Here is a 23218-nt window from a genome sequence, read left to right on the forward strand (position 1 = left end):
GGAAATTAAAATCAACATACCTGAGAGATCATCGTGTCCCTGGCGAACGTCTCTGTTTGATGTACCGTCGGTGGTCGGCGCCATCGCCGACGAAAGGGCCCAGCACCACCCGTTATCTTCTCCAATCCATAAAGTTGGTGGTTCTACGGTGCTATGGGGTGGTGCTACTGCTCTGGTGGTGTCGAAACTAATTTAGAAGGGGATAAGGGTTTCTGGGTCTGTGAAGAGAGAACGATGTTTTTAAAGAAGTAGTGGGAATCGGTGGTGGTGTTATATGAAACTGATAACCTAAATTAGTGGGATATTGATTGATTTTGTTTTCTTTAACCATAATTAATTATAGTGTAGATTACTCTTATACCCTTTTATTATTTATTAGTGATTTAATTATTTCCTGAATTTTCATTGGTGCATTTAGGCACACAATACTTGCTAAAAACATTTGAACCTAGCTCTCTCTCTCTCTCTCTCTCTCTCTCTCTATATATATATATATATATATATATATATATATATATATATATATATATATATATGTGTGTGTGTGTGTGTGTGTGTGTGTGTGTGTGTGTGTGTGGAGTGGTTCAAATGAGAACCAAAAAAGGTTAAGAACCGTAAGAACCTCTAACTTTAGATGTTTATAAAGGGTTTAGGGTAACCCTAAACCCTAAACCCTAAACCCTTTATAAACCCTAAACCCAAAACCCTTTATAAACATCTAAAATTAGAGGTTCTTACGGTTCTTAACCTTTTTTAGTTCTCATTTGAACCTTTACCTATATATATATATATATATATATATATATATATATATATATATATAACCTAAATGGACCATGCTACTCTCGGGTCAAGTACATACCAATAATAGTTATGGGCTTAGACACCTAATCCAACAGTCTCCCACTTGGATATGTCTAATAATTGTTATTGCAAGCACGACTCCAACCCGACTAGTAATTGTAGCTCTTAAAAGCCGTTGTCGAACTCTGACCTAGTCAATGACGTGTCCATTAGATAAGGGATCATATATTCCTCCATTCTGGATATCATATGGACCGAGACATGGATTATAATCATTCTCCCTGTCCATCCGTTGTTTCCTAATTTCCGATTTATGACGACCGACTAATTGAACAAATCAAATTAGTCCAGGCTTGGCCAAGCACTTAGGCGTGTCATCACTAAATCATTGAGGGGCCCATAAATATCGCTTTTATCCACATGGGTAAAAGGAATGGATAAACTTTGATTCATATGCTTGCTCTATTTACTCATTAAATCACACACAATGATACGCTTTATAACACCGAGTTACCGGTGCGTTTACATATCATCAATGTGCAACCGACTTGTAAACTGCAACTATATGTCTCCGTTTCAAGAGTATAAGATATTATTGTCTCACAATCACTCATGATAAAGTCCATGAAGTGATTCAGATGAGCGTAGGTTGAATCCAATACTCAAATCTTATTCCAGGAGTACTCATGAACACTGCAGCCACTTTGTCCTAGACAAACTACAGACCCATTCGTGACATTCTTGCCTCAATACCTACTTCCAAAGTATCATCGACTTTGGATAGTTTGAATAACGTAGTAATTCGGAAAGTCAAAACATGCATAGTGAAACATAGCAATAATGCTAACCCTGTAAGGCCCAAAAACTTTTGAGTCATATTGATTACTCATTATTCAGTGTATAATGTTTCGAGTAATCAACTTAATACTTGAATTAAAATAATATTTATGCCATGCTCCAAGCATGCACACTATGTTTGTCCAAACAATAGTTATGCTATGCTCCAAGCATGCACACTATGTTTCTCTATGGTCCTTACTTTGTGAAATAGATCAATTTAAGACATGTTCAATGAAGCTCATTTCACAATTCCAAATATTTATCACCGGTGTAAGAATTCCAAATTCTTGTCACTGCTAGAATGTGTTAGATTCTAAACTATGATGCAATGATTCTTTGTAATGTCTAGGTACTAAAATTCACGCCAACGATATTACAAGGTATTCCTTTGGAGATTGTTACAAGACAATTCCACGGAAGCGAAGTCTCAAATTCAAAGTACATTCCTTTGAACATCCTTCTTGCATAAAAGTTTCTAACCATAGATTCTTAGTATCCAACACCCAATATGAAAACATTCCATATTTGCCACATGACAACTCATTATTAATAGACTCCTATCTATTCATAATAATGTCAGTATGGTCTGTCCATTACTATACTTCCAACTGTTCTTGACAAACCTTAGATTGTCCTTAACAGTTGTTTAATCACTTTATCCATATTCGGTTCTATTCCGTTTCCCTCTAAATGCCCTAGGCATTTGGAAAATTTAGAACACGAGAATATTATAGCATATGCAATCAATCATACACCCAAAGCATATGGGACACGATTCATAATGTCTAACATAAAGACATGATACTTTATCAGTCTTTTGCTATAATATTTGTATTTGCCATGTTCTCAAAATTCAAATTATGAAGAGGGATGCCGTAATCATAATCAAATTTTGAGAACGCAATTATCATTTCCATATATCGAATTTCCTTATGTTGAACCATTCCAACATAACATTCATATATATTTAACTAAATTGGATTAAAAACTCAATCTAAGCTTTTAGATTTTTAAATTAAGTATAATGTCCTCTCCCTTAATTATAGCAAAACAACATTTTTAAACCCTACAAATTTTGCGAATTGGAACTTTTTTTTTCTATAATTAACATTGCTAACTTGCAACATTTACCATAATTGATTATGCTTCCACTAGCATAATAATTATTAACCTACTAGCATAATACTTATACTCCCACTAGCATAATAATTATTATCCTCCTAGCATAGTACTTATGTTCCTACTAGCTTTGACATGCACTCAAAAATTAGCTGGACTTCTAGAAATCAATACTTATTGACTTTCATTACGAAAGTTCAGATTTCTGATACGAGATGCTTCGATACGACTTTATCTAGGCTTCTCAAAATCATACACATTTCCTTAGATAGCTCACATGTGTGTCTAAACAATTTTAAAATTTACAATAATAAGTCTCAAATGTTTAGACCTTTTGCCATTTCACACAATTCAAATTATGAAAAGGGATGCCGTAATAATAATATTTTTTAGAATGCAAATATCACAATTGCTAACTATTTAAAATCTACTTAGTGAAAGCGTTTCCTCACAAACATTTTCATGAATTGGAGATAAAGCTTATGACACTTAGATTTTATGGTGTATGTGTTCCTATCCATGTGAATTTATCAAAACCATAATCACAAGACAATGTTAGTGACAAATCCAAAATCATATGGACTGAACTTGTTCAATCTTAATTTTTTGCCCCTGGCATCACGAGTGCCTACCATTGCTTCTGAGTTGTCATGTAAACAACTGAGAACTCATAGAACTCACATCCATAGTCAACTCAACTGGAATGGGCACTGAAACAAGAATATGTCAACACGATAGGTTACACACCTCAAGTCGTGTGCTAGTGATAAACGATAGGTTTTATTCTTGATCAATTATTGAACACTTTTCCAAGATCTTTAAGACTCCTACTGACCTCTTGACATATAAGCTTCACTTTGTCAACGAACATAACTTGAAAAACAAATATTCAAGAGTTAGTGCAGATTTTAATGGTAAGACTGACTTTACTCTTATATATATATATATATATATATATATATATATATATATATATATATATTAAACCTATAATATTATAATAGTATAAAGGTTGAATTTTAAACTTTTAAAATCCTAGGGTTTGGAACTAAATTTTTCAAAAGTTAGACTTTTACATATACAAATTCCTAAACTTGAGGGCAAGTTTTCTAACTTTCAAAACTTTTGAAATCCAAAACTTATGAGTTTAATAAAGATTTTATGAAAAAGAATCTTGACATTCCATAACTTGAGGACAAGTTATGGAGTTCATAAAAAATATTTATGTATGACTTTTTAGGTTCCATAACTTCAGGACAAGTTATGGAAGACATAAAACTATTTTATGATGGCATTAAAAAAAACTTTTCAGTTTCCATAACTTGAGGACAAGTAATGAAATTCATCAAAAACCATTTATATAAAAATTGTAACTTACAAAAACAATAAATTTATCTATGATCTAAATTAAATTCATAAGAACAAGACAAATCACATCCTTTGGCAACAAAACACATATTCCAAGTATGGTCTCAGAACCCTTTTGAATATAAATAGAACCACCTTTTATTTATCACCATATTGATTACACATTATTCATTGTATAATGTTTCAAACAATCAACTTAAGACTTGAATAAAACAACAGTCGTCCCATGCTCCTAGCATGTACACTTTGTTTTTCTAAACAATAGTTATGCCATATTCCAAGTATGCACACTATGTTTGTCTATGATCCTTACATTGTGATGTAGATCAATTGAACATGATTCCATTGATACTTATTTCACAATCCCAAATCCTTATTGTAAATGTGAGAATCCCCGATTCCTATCATTTACCAAAAAAAATTGTTAGATTTTAAACTTTTATGCAATGTTCCTCTTGTAATGATTATGCACAAAGTCACCAAAACCTTGTCACCAGTCATTACAGAGTATTCCAAAGAAGGTCAACTTCTATGGAACGGAAGTCTCATATTCAAAGTACATTGCTTTGAACATCCTTCTTGCATTAAGGTTTTCTAATCTTACATAGATTGAATAACTTCCACCTATGGAGACATTTCCATACTCCCATTTTGACTATCACTTCTGAACAAGAGTTACTTCTTTTCAGAATATGTCAATATGGTCCTTTCCGACAACTTACATCATACTTCCAACTGTCCCTAAGCAACCAATCTTTGGCGAACCTCAGATTTGTCCTCGACAATTGCTTAATCACTTTAATCATATCCAGTTCTAGACTTTTCCCTTCTCAATGCCTTAAGCATTTGGAAAATTTAGAAAGGATGAATATTATTGCACATGCAATCGATCCTATATCCGAAGCATATGGGACACGATTCATGATGTTTGACATAAAGACATGATACTAGACCAGTCTTTTGCTACAATATTTTTTATTTGCCATGTTTTCAAAATTTAATTATGAAGAGGGATGCCGTAATCATAATCGAATCTTGAAAACGCAATATATATAGAATTGCTTCAAGTTGAACCATTCCAACATAAAATTCATATATATATATATATATATATATATATATATATATATATATATTCTTGACTAAAGATGATTAAAATCTCAATCTAAGCTTTAGAATTGAAATGAAGTATAATTTCCTCTCCCTTAATTATAGCAAAACAACTTTTCAACCCCTGCAACTTCACGAATTGAAACTTTTGTTTTTCTATAATTAACATTGCTAGTTTGCAATAATAGTAATCACAATTATCATGCTCCCAATAACATGATGATTATTAGCATAACACTTATGCTCCCACTAGCTCTGACATATTTCCAGAAATCTGCTGGACTTCTGAAATTTAGATTCATACACCCTTTCTTAGATAGCTCACATGTGTGTCCAAACAATTTTCAGAACTATGAAAAGGGATACCGTAATCATAGTCTCAATTGCTTAGACATTTTCCATTTCTCACAAGTCCATGTTAGTGTGCCGGTTAACCACACACGCTCCACTAACGACTTTTGAAAATGCAAATATCACAATTGTTATCTACTTAAAATCTACTTAGTGAAAGCGTTTCCTCACCATCATTTTCATGAATCGGAGAGAAACCTTATGACACTTAGATTTTATAGTGTATGAGTTCCTATCCATGTGAATTTGTCAAAACCATAATCACAAGATAAGGTTAGTGACAAATTCAGCCTTACATGGATTAAACTTGTTCAGTCTTAGTTTCTTGTCACCTTGGTAGCACAAGGCCCACCAATGCTTCCAAGTTGAACTCTGATAACTCACATGCAAATCCAACTTATTTGAAGTAGGTACAGAAATAAGAATTATGTCAACACGATAGGTTGCAAACCTTAAGTCGTGTGCTAGTGATAAATTACAGGTTTTACTCTTGATTAAATCTTGAAACTTTTTCAGGATCTTTAAGGCTCCCACTGTCCCCTTGACATATAAGTTTCCCCAGTCAAGAACCATTCCTTGACAAAACAAATATTCAAGGAATAGTGCGGATTCTTATCAAGACTAACACTTCACACAATTGGTCTTAGTTGGTCTTTGTCTCATCCAAGACATCACAACTCAAATGTACAAGGGTAGAAACATTTTACACTACATTTGATAAGTGTTTTAAACCTTACTTTATGTCACTCAATGTTACAATCTTGGAGTATGACTCTAAGAATTGTTTTGGAACGAAATATGACTCATCTTCTTGATTTTAACCAATCCAACAATTCATGACCTCTCTTCTTAGCCATAACAATGCACTAAGACGTCCTTAGAGTATGAATTTGTGATATGGTTTCATAATCATTAAGATGATCATGAAACATGATACTAAAGTACTCTCCCATCCTTTCACATTTGAGAAACTTTTATCTTTCTGCCTAATTTGATTCTTCTCATTTGTTTTGTCATACATTGTAACCTTTCCAATGTTGCAGAATTATACTTAACCTTATAAGTATAATCATATTTACTAATCTTTAGTAAATCATGACAAATCAATCTTTGTGGTGGACCTTGACCAACGCACACCCAGTGTACCTAATTCCTTAGTCCTTCAATTGACTCACATATACATGTGATCAAAGAATTAGTCTTAATTTTCAAAGATGAAAATTCTCATTCATCATACAATACAACTTGTATGATTCCAAGTTTCCGTTCAATTGAAACTTGGGTGATGAAAAACTTTCTTCATTTGGTAAATTCAGACACTACCACAAATGAAAAAATCAAATCAACTTTCCAATATTGCTATTACTGGAAACATATAAACAACAATTTTCCACAGATGCCATTGTAAGGATATTTTTAAAATAAATAAATTAAAAGCCTTTTTTTTCTTTTATTTTAAAACTTTGCGGAAAAACTTATCCTTACAATCCACATGAAAACCTTGTTGTTATCTATTCATAAGCAATATATTATAACTCTTAAGCAACAGCTCAAAATTCTGATTACCGAACCATGCGATCGAAACCCACCTTCGCAATCAGAATCAACATATACTTACTTTAAGCTTCCTATTTGATTCTTAAAACATCAGCATGTGACCCATTCACATTATGTAATAAGAATCTCCAAATAGGAACTTAATAGAGTTCGACAGTGAACTTTACCCGAAGTAGAGTCAAACCTCTTGACTTGATCAACCTTATGACCTTTCAGGCGAACAGGGCAGCTTCGCAACCAATGCCCCTTCCATTGGCAACAAAACACATGGACCCTTTGGTAATGGCACATGAGACTATCTCAGACTTAGCCTTTCTCTTTACCATTTGGTCAACCGAGTTGACTATGGCCGATCCCTTTCCATTGGGAAGAGAAATCTTTTTTTCTAGATATCCAATGCTACCATTGTCAATGTCCATTTAAGACTTGGGAAGTTGTTCTTTTAATCAAATTTGCTTTACTGGTGTTCCAAATCATTGCTGATTCCACAACACCAAGCAAATAGATAACATTATTAAGGGTCATGTCATAGTCTGCCTCATAGTAGTCCCAAAGAGACTCACTATGTTACTAAGAAAGTGATTGAACATCCAACTTTCACGAGACTTTGACACCCAACTCTCCCGGCTTGTCAATATGTGACTTTATCTCCAAGATGTGAGCACACATAGACTTTGCTTGCCAATAGGGATTGAGTGAGTTTAAACTTTTCAAGAACTTGTGGGTGAGGGAGAATAATTGGAGGAGGTGGAGGAAGTGAAGCATGATGTTGAGGGACATCGTCTTCAAGAGATTTGGGAAGATCATAGTTGTTTGAACCAGACATCTATAATGGGAGAAAATCAAGTTAGTTGATTCAAAGTCCTTAATATAACACCCAATATGAAATATTAAGGCTAGGACCCAACACAATATTTTATAATTTGGAAGAGGGATGCCGTAATCCAAGCTATAAAATATTTGAAGGTAGGCAAATGACGATTCACAAATTTCCACCATGAAAAACGAAATAATTTATTAGGTTTTAATTGGATTTGAAATTCCTAGATCTTTTGAGATTCATTGAACTTTTCAATGGCATGTTTCAATCTCGAGTGTGCCCTCTCAAATTTTGTGACTGGGATGCCGAGGATCATAAAACAAGGTGTGAATAACCATACCAATTCACTTGGTACCCTTAATATTATCACCCAATCAATGTGTCGGTTAACCACACACGCTCCATTGATCTATGAAAAACATTAAGTCACCCTTCGTGATCCTTACTAGTCCAAGTTAGTGTGCCGGTTAACCACACACGCTCCACCAATGACTTGGTAAGGTACAAAGTGTGAATTCCATGGGCTAGCACCAAATTCACATTTTTCCTAAAGTAACTAAGATTGGGAATTAAATAAAAAATATTTAGTTACTTTATAATAACCATTATACTTTTAATGAGAATTTAAAGTCATTGTCCTACCCGTTCGGCTAACGAGCCTCCACCGATCAAGCAAGCGGTGGGTGAGAGTGGACACCCATTAAGTCGCCATTTTATAGGCAACAACCTTATACCCACCTTATAGACCGGCTTCGTGAATGTGGCCTACTAACGGTAAAACGACTTGTTCTTATACATATATATAATAATTAACCATTAATCTTATAAATAGTATAAGGGTAGAATTTTAACTTTTAAAACTTCTAGGGTATGGAATTAAAGTTTGTGTGAGACTTTACAAATTCCAAAACTTGAGGGCAAGTTTTGAAACTATTCAAAACTAATTAATTCCATGATTTATGTGTTTCAAGTAGTTTTAATCCAAAAACTCTTCAAGTTCCATAACTAGAGGACAAGTTATGGAAGACTTTAAACTAATAAAAGAATTACTTTTCTTTATTTTATAACTTATGGAATTAATTAAGGTTACACTTTATTTATATATTTATTAATGAAGTGACTCTTGAACCTCCATAACTTAAGGACAAGACTCTTCATCTTTTGTAACCATCCAAAACTTTTCATTTCATAACTTATGAATTAAAGGTTCATAAAAATGAAGACTCTTCATTTTCATGTAACTTATGTGTTTAAATGTGTGTTAAAGAAAAGTGACCTTTAGATATCCATAACTTGAGGACAAATTATGGACTCCATTAAAACACATAAATGATCAAGAATTAATTCTAAACAATTCAGCAAATAATTCCTATCATCTTCTAAATTCATAAGAACATGAACATGATCATCAAAATTTCAAAAATTATATGAACACATAAAAATCATGGAATTTTGATATATATGCTATTGTAAATGGATTAGAACAACCATTACACCAACTAAAACAAGTTTTAAAACACCAAAACAGTTTAGGGTAATGTTTATAGTCCATTTCCATCAGCAAAAGTCGAAATTCTGCATTCTGATCATTCTACTCGCCGAGTGCACGAACCTACTCGCCGATTAGGATGAATTTTGCCTTGAACTCGGCGAGTCCCCCCATGGACTCGGCGAGTCCATCAGCCAGACAGCAACAATTTCAACTTTTTTCACTATTTTGCATCAAGTATCAAACAAGCAAGCCTAGGCTCTGATACCACTGTTGGGTTTTGAGCAATCTAACACTTCCTAAGTGTGCATGCAACCCTAATAAACCTTGGATCTATGTTTGTCTAAATACATGCAAAATAATAATTTTCCAAGGTTCATAACCTATCTAACATGGCATGGGGTACTTTTAAACATAAAAGAATTAGATGAGATTACATACCTTTTGATGATGAGTTCAATTTCTAAGGAGTTTGAGGGCCAAGCACCAATAGTGTGAATGCCTCAAATGGAATCACAAATCACCACAAACTCTTGGAAAACTTTGAGAGAGTGTATACACACATAGAAATCGGCCACACCTAAGTCTCACACAACTAGTGCCACTAGTGGCTATTTCATGCAACATAAGCATGCTTATATAGTGTACATGATTAGGGTGAAACCCTAATAACCCATTACCTTTCCTTTTCCAAGGATCCATGGGTTAAAAGCTCCATGGATCATCCATGGACTTCCATATAAGCCTAGCCCATTAACAAATGAGTGTTAGCCGACACCATACAAAACAATAGCCCACAATTTAATTAGTCTTCCTTTTAATCTCTAAATTAATTCATAATTAATTTAAGACTAAGACTAATTAAATAACATGACTTCATATTAATATATTATAACTTATAATATATTAATAATCATATGTGTATAACTCTCATAAAATTATCCATAAATAGTTTGGATGAAATGCAACCCAAATGGACCATGCCGGGTCGGGTCAAGTATATACCAAATAAGTTATGGACTTAGACACCTTATCCAACATCAATATCCGACTTCCGTAGGATGACAACACCCAACATCCTTAGCCTATCAATATGCAGCTTCATGTCCAAGACATGAGTACACATAGGCCTTCCATCTTTGTGTTTACTATTTAGTAGGGATTGAGTGACCCTGAACTTTTCAAGTCTTCAAGCTTGTGGGTCAGGGAGAATAATTGGAGGAGGTGGAGGAAGTGAAGTATGATTTTCACTTCCATGATCCAATCGTGGAACATCATCTTCGGAATGAACGCTTGTTCTAGAAGAATTGGTCAGACCATAGTTGTCTTAGGCAAACATCTACAAGGGAGAAATTCAAGTTAGTTGATTTAAGTCCTTAATATAACACCCAAATGAAATATTAAGGCTAGGACCCTACACAATATTTTACAATTCGGAAGAGGGATTCCGTAATCCAATTGCAAAATATTTGAAGGTAGCTAACTGGCGATTTACCAATTTCCACCATAAAAAACGAAATTGATTATTAAGTTTTAAATGAATTAAAATTCGTAGATCTTTTGAGATTCATTGAACTTTTCAATGGCATGTTAAATCTCGATCATGCCCTTCAAGTTTGTAACTGGGTTGCCGAGGATCACAAACAAGGTGTGAATAGCCATGCAAATTAGCTTGGTACACCCAATGTTACTAACCACCTAATCAATGTTGCCGATTAACCACACACGCTCCATTGATCTATGATTAACATCAAGCTACCCTTTGTCATACACTTTCAGTCCCAGATTAGTGTGCCAGTTAACCACATAGGCTCCACTAACGACTTAACAAGGTGCAAAGTGCAATTTCATGGGTTAGCACCAAATTCACATTTTCCTAAACTAAGATTGGGAATTTAATAAAAGTTTAGTTACTTTATAATTATCATTATACTTATAATGAGAATTAATGTCCCATCCTACCTGTTTGGCTAACCACCCTCCACCAGTCAAGGAAGTGGTGGGTGAGAGTAGACACTCATTAAGCTACCATTTTATAGGCAGTAACCTTATACCCCCTTATAGACTGGCTTCGTGAATGAGGCCTACTAATGGTAAGACTGACTTTACTCTTATATATATATATATATATATATATATATATATATATATATATATATATATATATATATATATATATATATATATATTAAACCTATAATATTATAATAGTATAAAGGTTGAATTTTAAACTTTTAAAATTCTAGGGTTTGGAACTAAATTTTTCAAAAGTTAGACTTTTACATATACAAATTCCTAAACTTGAGGGCAAGTTTTCTAACTTTCAAAACTTTTGAAATCCAAAACTTATGAGTTTAATAAAGATTTTATGAAAAAGAATCTTGACATTCCATAACTTGAGGACAAGTTATGGAGTTCATAAAAAATATTTATGTATGACTTTTTAAGTTCCATAACTTCAGGACAAGTTATGGAAGACATAAAACTATTTTATGATGGCATTAAAAAAAACTTTTCAGTTTCCATAACTTGAGGACAAGTAATGAAATTCATCAAAAACCATTTATATAAAAATTGTAACTTACAAAAACAATAAATTTATCTATGATCTAAATTAAATTCATAAGAACAAGACAAATCAAATCAAACAAATTTTATTTAATTACAAAGGTCTAGAGGGAGGGTGCGCCCCGTCTTCAACGTAAGGTGCAAGGTTGGCTTTTGGTGCTGACACATGGCAGACACAAATATTTCTCACATCCTCGTTCTCGTATCGACGAGTACTAAAACCTTCATTTAGATTTCATTGTCTAATTCACATTCTATTTTTAATTTTACAGTCGACAAGGAATATACTGTAAAATGACGTTGCAAAACTCATAACTTCATCATACGAGCTCCGTTTTTGGCGTTCTTTATATCGATGATTTTGTATTAACAAGTACTACAAGTTTTGTTTAGATTGTTTTGTCTAAGGAGAAACCGATCTATATCTCTCTTTTTATAACACACACACACACACACACTATATCGTGTCCGACGCGAAACATTGAAAAATCACAATTTCTTGATACGAAGTCAGATTTTGGCGTTCTTTATACTCACGGCTTTGTAGGTACGACTACTACAACATTATTTTAGATCATTTATCCTATATACTCTTTTATCAATTAAATGTTATTTTATCTCTTATCGATAAATTTTATATTAAGGTTTTCTTTAAATATTATATAATCTAAATATTTGTTCACATAACGCATACTAAATAAATATTTATATGACTCATAACACGTACGAAGAATAATTATCCTATTAAAGAATTTTATTTTTATATTTATTATTATACTTTAAACGTATACCCCAAATTTATGGGCTTTATAGTTACCTCCCACTTAGGATGAGTACGTCTTGAAATCATACAACATCAAAACAGCACTGAAGAGTGACTCCATAAATCGCCTTTCGATCCTTAAGTAATTATTGCCTCAGTACTTGTTTTCATACAGTACTATCTCAGTCAATCCCATCGTGTTATACACAAAATAATCTTTTAGGTTCCTTTATGACAACTTATCAACCTGCCGACCTTATTCTATAACATAAACTCTAATGATTTAAGGTTTCATTTAAGTATTTAAGGTCAAGACTTATGATATGATGAGTCAAAGTAAACTTACATGTTGATCACCAATGCCAACAACATGCCAACGCCAACAACAACATCAGCGCAAGAACGTAGTCACCGCATCAACATGTTCCCTGTTATATAAGTCGGTTATTGTTGTATATATAGAATGTTTATATTATAATATTATATTGTATTTTAGATAACTGATCCGATGTCTTGGTGATAAGGATCAGTTTACATATTTAAATTAGATTAGAATCAATCCCCGTTTTAAAGGGATTCTCTAAATAAATTAGTTTAAATACATGTTATAGGCTAAAACCCTAATAAGATCTTGGTGATTGTCTTTGTGATCTGCTTTGTGAATCCGTTCTCTTTGTGAGAACTTTTCTTAGTGAAAAACCATCTTTGTGATATTCCTTTGTTCTTCATTATAACTTGTTTCTATCCGATCTACGAACCTACAAGTGGTATCAGAGCAAGTTCATCGATACATTCAACTTATCAAGTATTCTGTTATCAAGGATCAAAAGTAAAAAGTGCTTAATGGCTCGCATCGGTGACCTCTATTCTGAAGAATCTGAAATCAACTTCATATTTCTCGATGCTAATATCTCTCAAGCCACAAAGGATTCATTAATACAAAATTAGGACTCCTCTTCTATGTATCAGGTTATGAATTTCATTAGTTTCTTTTTCATTGAACAAAGAATCATTAATGACATATGTGGTTCTAGGAACAAAGACAGAATTTTTAAATTAAACAAATCATATTCTGATCCCTGGAAGCTATTTTTTAAAAGAAAAAAATTTCTGGAATCAATATATGTTATCAATGTTGAGATTTCTCTCTTAATATGTGTTGTTATATTCTTGATAAGAACACCAATCATTCTGATAATTACATCAATCAGTTTAATGGATGGATCAAAAGGAAAATTGTCTAAATTGTCTCCTGATAAAGGCCATAATTTCCTGTTTCCTAAGAGACCCATTGAAAAATGGGTCAGTAAGTGCTAACTATGTGACTAAGCAATGCAGGTTCAGGAGCACATCTAGTACTTAGACAGTGGTACTCAAGGAATATGACAGGATTCAAGTCTCTCCTGGATTATTATGTTAAAAAGGACGGCCCTTCAGTTAATTATAGAGACAACAATAAAGGAACTAAAAAAGGATATGGTACAATCAAGTGTAGATCACTCGTCTTTAAGAATGTGTCCTTCGTCAAAGGTCTTGAACACAATCTCATCTCAATAAGTTAACTATGTGACACTGATTATGAAGTTCAATTTAACAAAAAGGAAGGAAAAGTGATTTATTAAAAAAAAGTTACTATTCTTACCAAAAATCATCAAAACAACATCTAGGTCATGGATATGTTCTCTGCTGATAATTCTCTTATACGTTGCTTCTTCCCTCGTTCACAATCTCATCTAAATTGGTTATGGCACAAGAGACTTTCTCACTTAAACTTTAATAATATTTCCAAGATCTCCAGAGATCAGCTCAAGAAAGGTATCCCTAAGATGAAGTTTGAAAAGGATAAGTTGTGCTCAGCTTGTGAAAAAGGGAAATAGACAAAATTGTCACTTAAGCAAAAATCATGCTCTTCCATATTAAAACCATTTTATCTTCTTCATATGGATCTTTATGGACCTGTCCTGATCAAATCAATATCTGGGAAGAAATTCATTCTTGTTATTGTCGATGATTTATCTAGACTCACTGGGGTCATCTTTTTGAGAAAGAAAATTCATGCTGCTGATGAAATAATCTCTTTTATTAAGCAAAGCGAAGTTCTATATGACCTTAAAGTTAGAAAACTTCAAAGTGATCATGGCACTAATTTTTGAAACTTCACTCTTGAAGAATTTTTTGTTGTTTCATGGATAACTCATAACTTTTCTGTTGTCCAAACTCCATAACAAAATGGTGTTGCTGAGAGACAAAATCTGATGATGACTGAAGCTAGTCGAACTATGATAGTAGAAGTTGGTTTTCCTCTATCCTTTTGGTTTAAAGTTTTCAATACTACCTGTTACACACAAAATTGATCTATCATCATAAAATGGCATGGTAAAATTGCTTATAAGCTGCTAAAAGGAAGAATGCCCGAAATCTCCTATTTCCATATTTTGGGTTGTGTTTGCTATATCTTTAATCAAAAGGATTGGTGTTCAATGTTCGAAGGCAGGGTTAAGAAAGGATTTTTCTTAGGATATTCTAGCAAAGCTAAATCCTTCAGGGTGTTTAATCTTTCAAGGCAAATAGTTGAGGAATCTATTCATGTTTCATTTGATGAAGATTCATATATTCAAGAACGAATCAATCAACTTGTGTGTATTCTTAATGAGTTGATTCTTATCCCATATGACACTCTTTCTGAGCCAATTATTCCTATTATTAACCTTGTTATGAACTACTACTCTAATGCTGATGACCAAGCTTTCAACTCTGAAGATCAAGTTCATTCTAGAGACCAAGCCTTCACCTTTGAAGAACATTCTGTATTGTTGAAGAACCAATCTATGATGACCCATCCAATCATGAAGAATCATTTTTCAATAACATGTCCCTTAATAACAATGGAACCCACAAATTTCATCATGATAATCCTAAATCTCTAATTATTGGAAGTTTTAACTCATGGATTCTTACTCATAGCAAGTCCCTTAGTAACTTTTGGATGTTCTCCAAATTTGTTTTTATGATTAAATTGAAGAAGATTGATGACTCTCTTAAAGACGCTGATTGGCTCAAGGCAATGCAAGATGAGCTGAATAAGTTCAACCGACATAATATATGGACGTTGGTTCCACGTCCTCAAGGGAAGTCTACTATTGGTACTCGGAGGGTCGTTAGAAACAAGATGGATGAAGATGGTATTGTCACAAAGAACAAAGCAAGATTGGTTGCTCAATATTTTTGTCAATTGGAAGGGTTGGATTATGATGAAACTTTTTCTCCTATAGCTCGTCTTTAGACTGTAAGACTGTTTCTTGCTTATGCATCCTTCATGCAGCTCAAAGTTTATCGAATGGATGTTAAGACTGACTTCTTGAATGGAGATCTTCAAGAAGAATTCTTTCTGAAACAACCTCCAGTTTTCAAAACTGATAAGTTTCCAAATCATGTGTAGCACATGGATAAAGCGGTTTACGGTTTGAAACTAAATCCTAGAGCATCGTATGATACACTGGCTGATTATCTTCTGAAGAATGGTTACAAGCATGGTGCTATTGACTATACTTTGTTTACCAAGTAGTCATGGTCTCACATCATTCTTGATCAAGTATATGTTGACGACGTAATTTTTGGATCTACTGATAAGACAATGAGTATTGAGTTTTCCGAAGTAATGGCCAAGGGATTCGAAATGAGCAGGATGGGTGAACTAAGATTTTTCTTAGGTTTCAGGTTAAGCAACTTACTAATGGGATATTTATTTGTCAGGCTAAGTATATCACTGATCTAATGAAAAGGTTTTGGTTCTTTGATTGCAAACCAACAAAGACTCAAATGTTGCCATCAATGTCTATCACCGCTGATCTCACTAACCCTGATGTTAATGTAACTCTGTATAGAAGAATGATAGGCTCTCTACTCTATCTCACTATCAGTCGTCCTGATATCATGTTTGCAACCATTTTATGTGCTCAATATCAAGCTAATCCAAAAGAATCTCACCTTCACGCTATTAAGATAATCTTTCGGTATCTTAAGCATACACCAAATATTGGGTTATTGTACCCATGCGACTCAGAGTTCAAACTCGTTGGATACACTGATTCTGATCATGATGGATGTGGTATTGATCGAAAGAGTACTTCAGGAAGAGTTCAGTTATTGGGAAATAGACTTGCGAGTTGGTCTAGTAAAAAGCAAGTGTCGGTGGCTTGCTCTACCGCTGAAACTGAATATATGGATGCTAGAAGGTGTTGTGTTCAGATTCTTTGGATTCAAAATAATCTTTTGGATTATGGTTTCAACTTTTCCAATAGTCCTATTTGATGTGACAACAACTGTGCAATCTTCATGATTCAGAATCTGGTGCAGCATTCTAAGACCAAACACATTGATATTCGTCATCACTTCATCAAAGATATGGTTCAAAATGGAAAAGTGGAATTGTTCTACATTACAACTTCTAATCAACTTGTAGCTATCTTTACTAAGGCGTTGGATGAAAAGACCCTTAACAAGTTAATTACTGATATTGGCATGGGTTTAATGACTTAAATTCACCTCCATTTCTTTTTCTTTCCTCTTAAAATCTCAAGAACTCAAACATTCTGCTTTCGTTTACATTGCGTACTTTTTATTGCTTTAAAATTTACAAACTCAAAAAATAAGCTTTTGTATTTTTATTGCTTTCAAACATTCAAAAAATTACAAAAAATAAAAGTTCTTTGATGCTATTGTTTCCAGAGGAGTATACATTATATGCTTTCATGATTCTAATATCTATCCATCGTGTCCTCTTTTTCTCAAGCACTCACTTCATGATAAATCATCTTCAAATTTCAAAGATGCTTCTCCAACATTTTCATCAGCAACTACAATCTTCAGATTGAAGGTGATCTTTTTTCCACTAAACACAGAGCATATCATTGTTGACACAAGAAAAGAAATTTGTGTGTCTTAACATCAAGATATCTTTTGCTCTTGTTACCATCTCTTCCACCTTAATCTAATGCAACAGGATGACTTGAAATCCAGGAAGGCGTCTCACCTTATTCTTTTAGATGAAACTCGGTCTTCTCCATCAGCTTCCATGTATACAGGCATTCAATATCTATACAATGATTCTTACACTTCATCTAATGGATCTTTTTCGGGTAAAACCTTAAGTACCTTCCGTTGACTTTGACAACTCAAAGGTTATAGAGACTTGAGCCACTTAACTCGTTGGTTACAAATACTATTTCTTGCTACTCTCTTGTATATGTATGTCCCCAAGGGAGCACATGCAACAAAATTTTCTAGACTTCACTATGCTTTTCATGTCTTTATCAGGAGCACAAATAACAACCATGTGTTTTACCAAACACATACTAAAACTTCCTAGACTCCTCTTCAAGGATTCTTTTCGCGTATATGCTCGATCTAGCATGTACTAACGCTTTTTATTAATTCTCACGGAACTCACCTTCAAAAATCTTCGTATTCCTTCAAGTATAGTCCTCAGTCTGCAGGGTATACTATATCTGAATGTACTCTGGTGGTATGTTCTTCGATTATTTGTACCACTTTTGACACATGCAAATCACCATGCATATCATTCTATCTCTTTACCTCATCATCATTTACTTTATAGGAGTTAATCCTAGAAAGTCTGCTTCTCAGCTGCATATCTTTTACATCTACCTCATGAGAGTCAATCCCATGAAGTCTGCATTTCAGCTATATATATATATATATATATATATATATATATATATATATATATATATATATATATATATATATATATATATATATATATATAAAAGAAATACATAAAAATTCTAAAAATCAGATTGACTCGATGATTAAACCAGGAACCAACCAATAACCACGTTTGATCGATACTCTTAATCACAATTCTAAGTAACGTTATGTGTGATTTGACGGCAATGTCAAGCTTAAAGTTTTTACAAGATGTGGCGATCCATGTCGTCTTTAAGACGTGATTTAAGGCAGCAATTTTGTATATAATTAATAAATTTATATATTTTTCTACTATATATATATATATATATATATATATATATATATATATATATACACACACACACACAGAGAGAGAGAGATGTTCAAATTTTCTATATAACTATTGTGTAGATGAATGGACCAATCATAAATTAACAAAAATTAAATTATTTATTAAATCAATAAGGGTATTTTCGGGTTTTTGCACTTTCAATTAATGAGATTATTTAATTAAATCCAACCAATTAATGAAACAAAATAAATATATCCACTTTATCTTTTTTTTTTAAATCCCTACACCGTTCACTATGTTATCATTCATCCTCGAAAAGGGTATGTCGATGCATGTGTTCACCAACACCACAACTGTCGAACAACCCTAAAGAAGCACAACCGCCGACAAAAGAAAAAAAAACGAGACATGAGTTTGTTTAAAAGCCTTCACCGACACTTCCGTCTCCATTAGTACTGCTAAGGAAGAACTAATTGAAGAAATTAATGACAAGTCACAAATCCAGGTAGCATAAATTTTACAGTTCTGAGCAAAAAAAATTCATAGATTAGTGATATAATTCGAATAATAGTTGATGTTTCTTATTATCTCATCAGTTACGGTTATAATTAAAATATTTATGTAAAATCTAATGATATAATCGCGTCTAGTCATAAGTAATACATCTTAAATCAGTTACGGTTATAATTAAAATATTTATGTAAAATCTAATGATATAATCGCGTCTAGTCATAAGTAATACATCTTAAAAATTGTTGAAGTTAACCCCTTTTTCTTAAACTCGAAATGATGAAGCAACCTATTTTAATGGATGTTAAGATTTGGAGATTTGTACACTCCCTTATTATTCACAGAACATGGAAGATAAATCTTGATTATTGTATACGAGGGAATTTTAAATATGATGTTTATTGAAAAGGAATATGCATTTCGTGAATTGCAGTTATAATTATATTCTTTGTGTAAAATCCATTGTTCGATTTTTATTTTGGGTTTATCATTCATGTTTGACTTTCAATAATAAGTAACTTGAATGAAGAAATTATACATAGAGCATGTTAATTGGAAAGCTAATTCATGTACTTAATATTTTTGTTATAATCTTCATTTCGGGTTTCAATATTGTTGTTACTATATCATTTTTGGGTTTTGATTGTGTTTATGTTTTGTTTCAGGACGCACTCACTCAGAATACAATAAATTTTCTGGAACATGAAGAACGAGAATGTATTCTAACAGAATGTATAATGCGAGAATGCGAGAATATAATGAAGAACGAGAATGTATTCTAACATAATGTATAATGCGAGAATATATAAAACGATTCTAAACAATAATATTCTTTCAGAATGAATTCATATTTTTTTTTTTCAAAATGAAAGTCTATTACAGCAGAATAATAGTGTATTCTAACAAAATATATTAGGTTATAATGTATTAAACAATTTTTAACAATAATATTCTTTTAGAATGTATTCGTGTTTTTCCAAAATAAGAGTGTATTCTAGCAGAATGTATCACAGATTTTTTATTTAAAACATCTTTCTAGTTTCTTGTTGATAATATGTCTTTCTGACCGAATATATTATAGGGTTGTTAAAAATACATTTAATTTTTTTTATTTAGATAAATACATCCCTTGATTTTTAAAGATTTCCTATGAATTTGATTTTTTTCTTTTTATAATTCTCGCCTAAAAGACTAAAATACCCTTGTAGCGATTGTCTTAAGAAACTGGTTAAATAATTAATGTTAGACAAAATTACAAAAATGGTCATTATGGTCTACCAAAAGTAACAAAGTCAGTCCCTGTTAATTTTTAATTTGATGCAAATGGTCATTGTGGTTTGCAAAACTTACACAAATTGCCTTTCTACTAACTCCACTAGTATTCAGCAGTTAAAGTAAATTACACAAATGGTCCCTATGGTTTTGGGTTATTTTCATGCTTGATCCCTAACTTATTTTTTTAATTCGGAAGGTCGTTACTATTTATTTTTATTTCGTGTTTGGTCCCTACTGTTTGTTTTTGTTACGCGATTGGTCTCTATTTTACAAAAAAAGATTATTATTTAAATAGTGAAAAATGGTGAGGTAGGTAAGATAAGGTTAGGAGGGTGAGGTTGGAGGTGTGTTTATTTAAATAAATTAAAAATCAAGGGAAAATAATATGTTTAGGTAAGACAGGGACCAAACATGTAACAAGAACAAACAGCAGGGACCTTCCGAGTTAAAAAAATAAATTAGGGACCAAGTGAGCAAATTACCCTAAATCATACGGACCATTCATGTAATTTACTCCACCAATTAGGGACTGAATTTGTAAGGGTATTTTCGTCTTTTCAAGTATAAAAGGGTTGAATTCATATCATTTACCAAAACCACAGGGACCATTTTTATAATTTGTCTTAAAATAATATAAATGCTAGAAAAAAAAGGGGAGGGGGACTCCTTCTCTCCCTAATCAGCGAGTGGTCTCACCAACTAGGCTAGATCTAAACTTGTTTTATATTTCTGAAAACTAATTAATATTATTTAAAATCGTAAATACATTAATAATAAAAAAAATAAAAAAAACATATTTTTACAAAATATAACTTTTTTTTTAATAAAACAAAATATATTTTTAGTGTATTGTAAAAAAATATTTTTTACAAACAATTTATTTGTTTTTTTTTACGAATTTGTTTTACGCAAAATATATTTTTTATGTATTTAGAAAAAATACGTTTTCGTATAATATGTTATTACATTGCTATTATCCTAAAACATGTTTATATATTTTCGTAGAAAAATAAGTTTTTTTCTTTCATGTAGAAAAAAAAAATTTATGTATTTATTTCCTGTAAAATATGTTTTTTATATATTTAAAAAATACGTTCTCGTATAAAATGTTATTACATTGCTATGATCTTAAAACATATTTTTACGTTTTTATATAAAAATAAGTTTTTTTTTTCTTTCATATAGAAAAAAAAGTTTTTTTTACGTATTTATTTTATGATATATATATATATATATATATATATATATATATATATATATATATATATATATATATATATATATATATATAAAAGAGTAAATTACACGAATGGTCCCTATGGTTTTGGGTTATTTGCATGCTTGGTCTCCGACTTATTTTTTTAACTCGGAAGGTCCCTACTATTTATTATTGTTTCGTGCTTGGTAGCTACTGTTTGTTTTTGTTGCGCAATTAGTCTCCGTCTTACATAAAAAGTCTATTATTTAAATAGGGAAAATGGTGGGGGTAGGTAAGTTAAGGTAAGGTGGATGAGGTTGGAGGTATGTTTATTAAATAAATTACAAATCAAGGGAAAATAGTATTTTAAGGTAAGACAGAGACAAAACGCGTAACAAAAACAGACAGTAGAGATCTTCCGAGTTAAAAAAATAAATTAGGGAGCAAAGGCGCAAATTACCCTAAACTATAAAGATCATTCGTGTAATTTACTCTATATTTAAAAAATATATTTTTGTATAAAGTACTATTACAATATTATAAACCGAAAATATACTTATAAATACATTAAAAAAACGTAATAACATATTATACAAAACATAATCCTAAAAAAACATAAAAAAAGTTTTTGGTATTTATTTATTTTATGTGCAGTATGTTTTTTATTGTATTTAAAAAATACATTTTTTTATGATACATTATTATGTTATTATAATCCTAAAATGTACTTTTATGTGTAACGACGAGAATTTCAAAACAAAATTTTCATTTTTTTAACAACCAAATTTAATTATAAAACATTCTCAAAAGTATTTCACAGTAGTTATCAAATCAAACATATCCCAAGATCACAAATCAAATTTCCTCTCTGTGTGTACGGGTCACGCCGGCGCCTTCCCATGGTCCTCGCTAGTACCTGAAACACATAACACAACAACTGTAAGCATAAATCCTTAATGAGTTCCCCAATATACCACATACAACACATATGCCACTCGAGGCTACTGTACGACCCTCCGGTCGGTGTGTCTCAGCGAGACCCTCCAGTCCGTAGCTCGTTGGGCCCTCTGGTCCGGTTTGAATCGTTGGACCCTCCGGTCCGGTCTGTATCGTTGGCCCATCCGATCCGGTCTATACCATTATATAACATACATATCTCACATAACACATAATCTCATACATGACACACAATCTCATACATAACACATAAGACCTTCCGATCAACTCATAATACCACTCTAGGTAACGTATAGTGAAAAGACTCACCTCATGTAACTCGGTAACTCGGAAATATCGGACTCTGTGAAATAGGATCTAGCCTCCGCCTAATCATACGAAAATAAACACTCGGCGTCAAGACATTTCCCAAGGCTAGACCATTCCCTCTCTTAGCACTCTCAGGAGGGTAAAATACCATTTTACCCCTCTTAAGGCTCAAATAC

This window comes from Lactuca sativa, chromosome 8 (genome assembly GCF_002870075.4).
Source record: "Lactuca sativa cultivar Salinas chromosome 8, Lsat_Salinas_v11, whole genome shotgun sequence".
Classification (NCBI taxonomy): domain Eukaryota; kingdom Viridiplantae; phylum Streptophyta; class Magnoliopsida; order Asterales; family Asteraceae; genus Lactuca; species Lactuca sativa.